This window comes from Glandiceps talaboti, chromosome 6 (genome assembly GCF_964340395.1).
Source record: "Glandiceps talaboti chromosome 6, keGlaTala1.1, whole genome shotgun sequence".
Classification (NCBI taxonomy): Eukaryota; Metazoa; Hemichordata; class Enteropneusta; family Spengelidae; genus Glandiceps; species Glandiceps talaboti.
In genome coordinates this window covers 6,450,860-6,462,091 of record NC_135554.1, presented here as the reverse complement: position 1 = coordinate 6,462,091, position 11,232 = coordinate 6,450,860, and positions in this window count along the sequence as shown.

The window sequence follows — 11,232 nt, the reverse complement described above, 5'->3', positions numbered from 1 at the left end:
TGTGTGTGTGTGTGTGTGTGTGTGTGTGTGTGTGTGTGTGTGTGTGTGTGTCACATTTACGCTTACTATGAAATGAAATATATACCGAGCTTGAGTCAGATTTAGGATCCTGACTACAATCTCCATAACCAATCAAGTTATGTCAAATTAGATAATCAAGTTCCAACAATATTTACTACCAATCCTATCTCTTCATAATTGACCAATCATACGAAGGTCAATACCAAAATTCGCTCCAATATGTATGGAATGTAGGAAAACCTATATAAACGTAACCCTTATTTCAGTGTGATCTGTAGGAGCTGTCTGTTCTTATAGTACTTGCTTGTGTGTGGACATCAGTCCTTTCCAGAACCTGTTTCTAAACAATCGACTTATCCCACACTTACCTTATTTTACGTATTCAACTCTATACTTGAATATGTGGTGGTCGTCAATGACAATAGGTAGTCTTTACACTTACAGAAGAGGGGATGATTATGTGTCAAATCTAGTCTGTCACTGTGTCCGATATGTCCATGTTAAGTATAAATTTTGATACACGTATACATCTATAGTTGAGAGCAAAGGTGAGGCTTATCACGAGTGTATCCCCAGTCAATAGTCAAATTTTTGGTTCCAAGATGCATTGCGCGAGAGGACGGCTTTTATGTTGTTATAGTTAGACTTATTTTGTCTTTATTACGTATGAAATAACATTTTTTTTATCAAGAAATGATGGAAAGGCATGTTGACCTCTTTAATTTTGAGTGATTTTATATAACAAGACTAAACGTCATCAGTGATAGAGAGAGATATTACGGGTGACTCGGAACCCAGGGTACGGTCAGTTGGCAACCATCCTCCAGAGTAGCGCGTACATGGCGTTGTGTGGAGAGACACGCAATTCATTTTGGAACCGGCAATAGGTCTATTGTATACAGCTAGAAATAGTATCTTTTGTCAATCTAGCTTGGTAGTTGACTGTGCATATACGTACACTGGCGTTATTGGATATAAACTAGCTTAGGGACCGGTCAGTTTCTCCAGCCTGGGGGGGGGGTGGATTCTTAAATCGGGCCGACAAAAAGTCACTGAACCCTCCCCCCCCATCTGTAAAACCAAAAGCAGGCTAACCCCATCACTTAATTCTAAAACATGATGACACCCCCCCCCCCCCCATACTATAATATTCACACGACAGGTATTTTTGATCGTGACTCAGTGTGGACTGCTTGACTGTCTTGCAACTACTTTATAAGATCGCCATTGTAGAAAAAGACTTTTTTCTTCCATCACAATCCAAAACATAATGACCCCCCTATCCACAATTTTCAAAACAGCATGACCCTCTTACTGCCAATTTCAAAAAAAGGGTGAAACCCCCCCCCCCCCCCCCCATTACAAATCCACCCCCCGGCCGAAGAAACTGACCGGTCCCTTAGCAGCTCTGATCATTGAAAAAATCATACAGGTCTAACAGCATACCTCCATGCGCAGGACACTCCTCCAGGCGGGGCACCCCCAAGCCCAGGACGCCCCCTAGACGCCCCCTAGGAACATGTTCGTGAAATGCTTTCGTTTATCCTTGTGTTCTTTGTGTAACGATACCGTTCGCAGTGGTACTGTAAGCGTACGTTTATCGTTGTTCTGTCCATCTGCCTTTTCATCGATACTCTTGTTTACCCTTTGTAGGAATTGAAATCATTAGGTTGTCCTTGTAAACTGTATTTTTTGCTTTTTATCTCTTAATTTCCTTATCACGTGTCTCTGTATGTGTTTAAATATATTGCATTTCGTACACTTTTTCTTGTTTTATTTTGTTGACAGCTAGCTATATATAAATTCCTAATGGATCATTGACATAACAGTAATAAATTACAATTTATTATAATTACATGTCACTCGATGTAAGCTTGTAAAAACACAAAACAAAGCCGTAGAAAACAACCTTACGTGCACAACATTGCCACCATTCCGCTATGTGTCATTTCAAACTGAAAATTAGCTTATATTAAAATATAAAACATGTGACATGTAATGTGATCTCATTCGAAGTAGGCCCACGCTTCCAAGTGGAGGGCTTATAAGTACACTATGTACATAACCACCCAAAAGTTTAGTAAAGGGGGGGCTGGGGGGAGGATTAATATTCTTATAAACATCAAGGAGGTCCCTTGAATACGACTAAAAGAACACTGTGAATACATCTAAAATAATAATTCCTGGCTACTTATTTAACTAATTGCTACACTCTATGATATCACCATTGTTTAATGTTTTTATTTATTATGCTTCATTACTGGGTATACACAAAAAATTGACAAGTACAATGCAGAATAAAATTGAAACAGATCAATGAGGTTGCCATTATTTTGTTACGATAACCAGGTATCAAGTCCCAGACGAGTATTCCATAGCATTCTTACTTGATTGATTGATTGATTGATTGATTGATTGATTGATTGAAATTAAAAGTAAAATGTGATGAAATAAAACTAAAATAGATTACAAATTTATTTAGAAAACATGCATAAATACTTGCTAAGATCATAATTATAAATTCTCACAGTTTCGACAATATTACGGAAAGCTAAATCACTGTCTGTAAATTTGAAACGCACAAGCCTATTGAAATAGGAGTGAGTGAAAGACCGTGTGAAAAAAAAACTAAGGTGTCAGAGTTAGATGATAATTCAAAGACCTGGTATTGGGATAGCCTAGTTGAGATGTATTTAAATGAACGAACATTTTCCAAGACTGTCTCCAGCCTTGAGATACCTATAATATGATATTACATTAGCACAATTACATTTACCCAGCCAGGAGCTTCTTACAATACGATATTAGACTGGTACATTAACATTGACTGAGACCGACCCCCACCTGGCGCTACTTACAATAGCATATGCTAGACTAGTATATTAATATTTCCTGAAACCGTCCCCAAGCTGGAGCTACTTACAATACGTTATTACACTAGCACAATAACATTCTATTTTTATTCCAGGCGGGGCTCGGTTTTTCAGAATAGTTTTGTTTAAACAGCCAGTGTGCAACGGAACAAAGTACAAAGTAATGTTCAGCGCGTAACTTCTAGTACTCTTTTTAAGAAATGGTTGAAAGGATACTTTTATGAATTAATGGACCGATGTACGGTGTAAAAGATGACTTCCTTTTTTACTGATTGTTGTTTATTCTCTTGTGAGTTTAATCTGTACTTTTGTAAAATTGATTTTGTCTGTTCTATGTGGGACAACAGTGGAAATAAGTTTTTAACTTTTCAGTGTTATCCCAGCACAATAACGTTTATTTTGTTTGTTGTAACTGTTTTCTCTATAACTGTATACTGAATGTTTATTTTATTGTGCTGAAATAAATCAAATCAAATCAATAGCATATTAGACTAGTACATTAACATTTACCTAGACCGTCCCCAAGCTGGAGCTACTCACAATAGCATATTAGACTAGTACATTAATATTTCCCGAAACCGTCCCCAAGCTGGAGCTACTCACAACACCATATTAGACTAGTACATTAATATTTCCCGAAACCGTCCCCAAGCTGGAGCTACTCACAACACCATATTAGACTAGTATATTAATATTTCCCGAAACCGTCCCCAAGTTGGAGCTACTTACAATAGCATATTAGACTAGTATATTAACATTTACCGAGACCGTCCCCAAGTTGGAGCTACTCACAATACCATATTAGACTAGTATATTAACATTTACCGAGACCGTCCCCAAGTTGGAGCTACTTACAATAGCATATTAGACTAGTATATTAACATTTACCGAGACCGTCCCCAAGTTGGAGCTACTTACAATAGCATATTAGACTAGTATATTAACATTTACCGAGACCGTCCCCAAGTTGGAGCTACTTACAATAGCATATTAGACTAGTATATTAACATTTACCGAGACCGTCCCCAAGTTGGAGCTACCTACAATACCATATTAGACTAGTATATTAACATTTCCCGAGACCGTCCCCAAGTTGGAGCTACTTACAATAGCATATTAGACTAGTATATTAACATTTACCGAGACCGTCCCCAAGTTGGAGCTACCTACAATACCATATTAGACTAGTATATTAATATTTCCCGAGACCGTCCCCAAGTTGGAGCTACTTACAATAGCATATTAGACTAGTATATTAACATTTACCGAGACCGTCCCCAAGTTGGAGCTACCTACAATACCATATTAGACTAGTATATTAATATTTCCCGAGACCGTCCCCAAGTTGGAGCTACTTACAATAGCATATTAGACTAGTATATTAACATTTACCGAGACCGTCCCCAAGTTGGAGCTACCTACAATACCATATTAGACTAGTATATTAATATTTCCCGAGACCGTCCCCAAGTTGGAGCTACTCACAATAGCATATTAGACTAGTACATTAACATTTACCACATTTAAAGTGGGCAGTGGAAAGACATGAACTTGGGTCTGCTGGAGCAACATCTCCTACAAAGCCGAACTTGTTGCTCCAGTTCGTCAAGCTCACGACATACACCGACATCCATCTTCGATCTTGTAGTGCATGTGGTGTACTTCCCTGCGCACACGGAGAACGCCATCTATGTTTAAGTTTACATTAAACTGCACATGCGCAAACAATGCGGCCTGCGCCTGGAGGTGCCCGGCCTGGAGGAGTGTCCTGCGCCGAGAGGTATGCTGTTAGACCCTGCTCGAAAAAATAGCCACACAAAGCTGAATTCAGCTATGATCGCGTACACAAAAATACGCAACGAACATTGTCTAATTTGTTGCACCAGCGTATACAGCATTCTGGTGAGGCGCCCTCTAAGCCAAATGTTATTTGTTAGCATGTTTATGTCTTAGATAACTTGCGTGATGAGGGAGTGGTGGAAATGCATTTCTGTCCCGAAAGAATATTGCCTTAATTACTAGCAATTCTAATGTAACTCATATGTACTGGAAATGTTATAGCCAGTCATGTTCTTTTTCAGACACAATACAACCAATGGTTATTGTTATTGAGAGATGTACTTTAATATGAGGTCAGTTTTTGGAGAGAGAGACAGAAGCAGAGACAGAGACAGACAGAAGCAGAGACAGAGACAGACAGACAGAGGGACAGACAGACAGACAGACAGACAGACAGAGGGACAGACAGGGGGACAGACAGACAGACAGACAGACAGACAGACAGAGACAGAGTGACTTTGTTACGCATTTTAGGACAGATATTACCGATTTCATCTAGAGCTTGTGTATATACCACCTGTTGCATTACCTTATATGTTTGACAACGTTGATTGGTCAGAAAGTAATTTTATTGCTAATAATAGCTCAGTAGAGTAATTACAACTGGATACACACAACTGAAACGGATCAAACTGAATGATAAAAGGTTTACAATGTAAATAAACATGTGGTAGGCAAGGCGCTATAGCTAAATGGAAATGGAGCCGAGATGTAAACACATATTATGTACGAGGGGACTTCAGTGTCTGTACTACTAGTAGAGATGGGAATGACTTTAGATTTATTTCTATGGTGTTTCATTGTAACCCTTGTAAAGTGATGAGTCGTCGATGTGTAGGTTTAAAACTATAAGCACGGAAGTAGAGAATATATAGCGCCCTCTCGTGACACAATTTGGGGGTAATGACGTACTATACGTACATGGCGAATTATGCCATGTTCTAAATCTGATAGCCTCCCTTGTTGACTGATCAAATTGCAACCCAGTGTCCCTCTAATGACTATATATCGTTATTACTAGATAGAATATTTACAAGTAGGTTTTTGGACTTTTCCTGTTTTTCGTGAATCAAAACTATTGCCATGATGTGTTTAAGGTGTTCTCAGAGTTACCTTTAGAATATAAATTTGCCAACTTGGTACTAGTAAGTGACTGAATTGCATTAAGAATTGTAGAAATAATAACAAAACCTAATTTGAGAACATATGTTACTTTTTAAAAGACTTATGGAAAAGAAAATCTTTCCCGCGCAAAACTGTCCGTAGTGGCTCAATTTAGATTTAGTATACTCCCACTCAATATAGTAGAAACAGTCAAATTTTATGGTCTTGAAGTTGGGGACAGGAAGTGGGACTTTTGAAAAATTCAACAGAGGGTGAATTAAAAGTGGTTATTTTAGACAAAATAATTACTTTAGTCATGCATACTAATTTACAGCATTTAATGACAAATTTCCCATTGATACCCACAGACCTTGTACATGAGGCTTCCACTCGCACCACGCAAATCATCTACACTGACAGAGATAGGTGACAACTATTTACAAGCCCCCACCCCCACCCCCACGTGGGAGGCTAGTACAATGGGCTCCATCCACCCGTCCGTCTGTGCATGGATGCATGTGTCCGTCCGCCCGTTTGTCCGTTTGAAATACGTCATTTCTCAGACATTCCATATCTGATTTCTTTCAAACCTGACACAAGGAGATATATCATAAGGAACATATATGCACATCAACTTTTTGTTTGTTTGATATATGGAAATGTAATTGCATGGCGGCCATATTTAAATCAATACTTACTACATAGTTCAAAAATTATAATACATAGACAAATAATCCTAGTCACAGCAATTGCAATCATTTTATTTGTTATCCTTACCATGTTCTTTCAGATATTCTGGAATATCATACCCAAACATTTTAAAATCAATTTCGTACTTCTTATAAAGTCTATTGACCTGATCTGGGGTCAATTCTTCGTAAAAGCGCACGATGACATCAGTTCCCGAACTATTTGTTCTGTGCGGAATGATATTAGGAAATTCAAAGTCCGCACCAATACGCTCGAGGATGTAATTAGCATCCTCGTCCAAGGTTTCATAATTTCCAATGATGTCATAATCAATGGAACATGGCCGACAGATGCGATGCATTAAAGCCCAGTGGACTTCGTAATTTTGTGGATTTGTACTTATCAAATATTGTACAAATTGTCCAAATGTAATACTCATTCCAGTTGAATTCAAACCCAACACTTTCTTCACCTTTGGAACATAATATTTTAGTAAACGTTGTTCGGGATCTTCTAACAACTTATCTCTAAAAGCTGACAAGACCCGTGAGAATGGATGTCTTGTAAACATAAACTTGGTGTAGTTCTGTAATCTGAACAACCTTTCCTCTGGTGAATAGGAGTTTAACGTTTTATATCTGTATTTATAGACCATGCCTATTTTGGTAACATCTTTGAAAGATCCTCTGAGAAGTAGAAACACTCTTCTCCAGTTGGAATTAGCAGTTTTCGGTACTGGACAGTAGACCAACTTCTTATTATCATCGACAAGAATATCGGTTTCTGTATGTAAATCGCGGCGAATTTCCGGATGTTTCTTACATTCTTTTTCAATCATATTTTTTCTGTCTTCGTATACAAAAGACCTAGTCTGAAATATAATGCAAATAGAGTGTAAAATATTAGATAATATATCAAAAAGAGTTTTCAGAATATTTATTGCAGAGAGAGAGAGAGAGAGAGAGAGAGAGAGAGAGAGAGAGAGAGAGAGAGAGAGAGAGAGAGAGAGAGAGAGAGAGAGAGAGAGAGAGAGAGAGAGAGAGAGAGAGCGAGAGAGAGAGAGAGGAGGGGGAGAGAGAGAGAGAGAGATAGAGAGAGAGGGAGAGAGAGAGAGAGAGAGAGAGAGAGAGAGAGAGAGAGAGAGAGAGAGAGAGAGAGAGAGAGAGAGAGAGAGAAAGAGAGAGAGAGACTTTTTAATTTTTTTTATATGAACCGGAACCCCTAGGGCCCTTTCCGAAATACAAAAATAAAAAGTCACCCTCTATTTCAGAAAATTCTAATAAGATTGTAGCCATAAATTTATATACTTCAGAGTTGTTTATGTTGGATATTCAAAGCAATCTAAGAAGTTCCATTCTATGTCTGTACTGGAACCACGAAGCGTGACTAAAGATAGCGAAGCAAATATTTCAACTGTGACAAAACTGATGCATTGAAGGTCTAATAATGTACTGATATGAAGATCCAGGATGTATACACATAAGGGGATCACCTGACAAAGCACCCACCACTAAGATATAATATCATGATCACTTCATTGAGTCTGACTGAACCTGGCTCAGAATATGAAACGAAAACCATAAACTTGGCAGCATCACATTGGATAATTCGAATTAATGTGTTTATTCAAAAACAAACAAACACGTGATCTGATATTGGTGCACTAGACAGATGCAGCCAAAGGGATTTGTGATTTTCAATAAATATGTGTTGTTTCAGACCACGTATTATGTTTTAATAGGATCACCCCCACCGGTACCCCTAATGTGGGGAGGGTGTTTAGCTGTTCTTATATGCCCTCCGCCACTGATGATGAAGGATATCTGCCTTCCCTCCCTCCCACTGGTTTCAACTTGCAATATTGTGAATGATTTACACACTCCCCACCAGTGCTATCCACTATACTACCAATCCCAATCATATCTGGAGGAACTTTAACTGCAAGGACGGTGACTATTGCAACAACGTGTGCCTGTAAGTTGTAACATAGCAGGAGAAGCAAGGGAGCTGTGGATGGTGCGAGTTTTTCACGTCATAAGTGGCCATAGGATGAACAAAATTAGCATTTACACTAGATTTCCATTATTATAAGACAAATTTGCAATTGTTTCTACTTGAAACAATAATAATAGTCAACATAGTTCAAGTCTATGTTTGTAATATATTGAAAAGAAAAACTGTAAAAAATTAAAACAACCAGCGGGTAAATATATTATTGTACGTAAGGAAGTGATTTGAGAAAATTCTGGGTAAAAATAAACATCCATCCAGCCATCCAACCACAAACCAACCAACCAGCCAGCCAGCCAACCAACCAACCAACCAACCAAACTGGCAACCCACCAACAACCAACCTGTCCATCCACATCGATGCATCCAACTTACCATTTCGTCAACGATGACTTCAGAACTCGAATGCTGCTCATGTATATGCACTTTTGATTCCACGATATTAGTGGCGTTGTTAGAAGCATTTGCAATTATAGTAGTTTTCATAATAGCATAGCTCAAAGGCCATCTGATATCTATTGGCATAAGAATGAAAAAAAAAACATTTTAAAGAAAATTTACGATGAAAACAAATCTGATGAACATAAAAAAATATCCTGAAGCAAGCAAGTAAGTAAGTAATAAGTAAGTAAGTAAGTAAGTAAGTAAGTAAGTAAGTAAGTAATTGAGTGAGTGAGTGAGTGAGTGAGTGAGTGAGTGAGTGAGTGAGTGAGTGAGTGAGTGAGTGAGTGAGTGAGTGAGTGAGTGAGTGAGTGAGTGAGTGAGTGAGTGAGTAAGTAAGTAAGTAAGTAAGTAAGTAAGTAAGTAAGTAAATGCACTCACAGCTGGGCTGCAATGGACGTTTGCATATTGAATCGTTAATGTATTATACGTGAGGAGAGAGACAGCCAGCCTACAAGCACCCATATCGGGACTGTACTATTTTTATATACTGTCACATTGACTTTTATGACTGCACATTTCATTCGATTAGATTCTAACATACATGTATATCGTTAAAAACTTAATTTAGAGAGGGCACTACTTTTGCTTGTATATGATCCATGAGCTATATAGCTATATACTGACAAGTATACCGGATGTTATCTGAAACAATAACAAGATTTGTCTGCTTATGTCGTGATAATTTCTAGTATGTTACATACATGCCTTTTTCAGTCTTTTGCTGGACACTCAAAATAACATGAAAGGTTTATGAAGTGATTAACAGAGATATTTAGGATGATTTGGTATTTCTATACACAGACACACACATACACATATTGTCGAAGGGATAGAAATGGAAAATAGCGGTTAGAGGTTGTGTTGCTTCATTCTATGAAAGAATCATTATGTCGATGACTCACCGTTTGTGAATTGGTAGAGTATCACTAACATGACTAATATCAAGAAACAAAATGCAGAATATTTTACTGGTAAATGTGCTGGTTTCAACTTGTGCGGCATGGTGATCTGAAATAGAAAGGAGTGAAAAAGGGTATGGGCAACTGATAGGCAATCAGTCAGTCAGTCACTCACTCACTCCGTCCGTCCGTCCGTCACTCACTCACTCACTCACTCACTCACTCACTCACTCACTCACTCACTCACTCATATAATATTCACATATTAGTGGTATTTAGTCAGTGTTTGATAACAGGTGGTGTATAAACCATTCAGGATTATATGCATATATTTATATACAGCGGTTACTAAAATTACCATCTGATAATGGGTGAATACAAAAGCTCCCATTGTAATATATGTGCAAATCTTCAGATATTTATTACAATACACAATTGTTTTAAATCGTTTTGTTTCAGTTGCTTCACCAGAGATTATGATCGATTGGAACTAATTAATTTATTGGTGATCCATTGAATATAACATTTAATTTAAATGGATTGAATGAACGAATGAATGAATGATTTTATATTATCATCACACATCATCATCAGAGACAGACATGGAACAGCTGGATAAAGCATATGATGTTTTAGTGAGATGTGAAGTTTCATAATGTGGACATATACGTAACATATATATGTATGCCCGCAGACAAGACGTCGACCCTAGACGTTACACATGAAGTTGTAGTAATATACATGTTGTAAAATATACAGGTCTGGCAAATAATTAGACATACCTTTAATACAGTGCTATATGTTACCGGGATACGAATATCAATGTTGCCAAGCGCACTCCGAGTCACGACTACTCACGGATTGACTTCTGTTTTGACGCGAACAATGGTAACTAAACAGCTGTATAAAGCGAATATATTAATAGTTAGAGACTCGTTCATATGAAATTATGCTGTCGACAATCGCCACCTACACGTATGGGCGCCCTTACTTATTTGGTTGGAAGTCGGTGGGTGGGTCGGTCGGTGGATGGGTCGGTGGGTCGGTGGGTCAGTAAAAAAACCCAAAAACCCAAGCGTATGAGTACATGTTGGTGATACTTTCAATTAAAGTCAGCAAAAAACTTTAAACCATCGTTTATTAAATTTCCCGAATTTCAGCAATAAATGAAAATTTTCATTCTCTCGTCGGGTTGCTACCAAACAATCAGTGACGTTGTGATTTTTCTAATCATGCCGTAGAGGGCGTCGGTTTGCTTAAAATCTCGCAACTGCAGAAGAAATACATCATATGGTCGTTCGCGACGGGTCATAAGAGATGTAGAATTAAGTAAAGCCATCCTAATATGAATA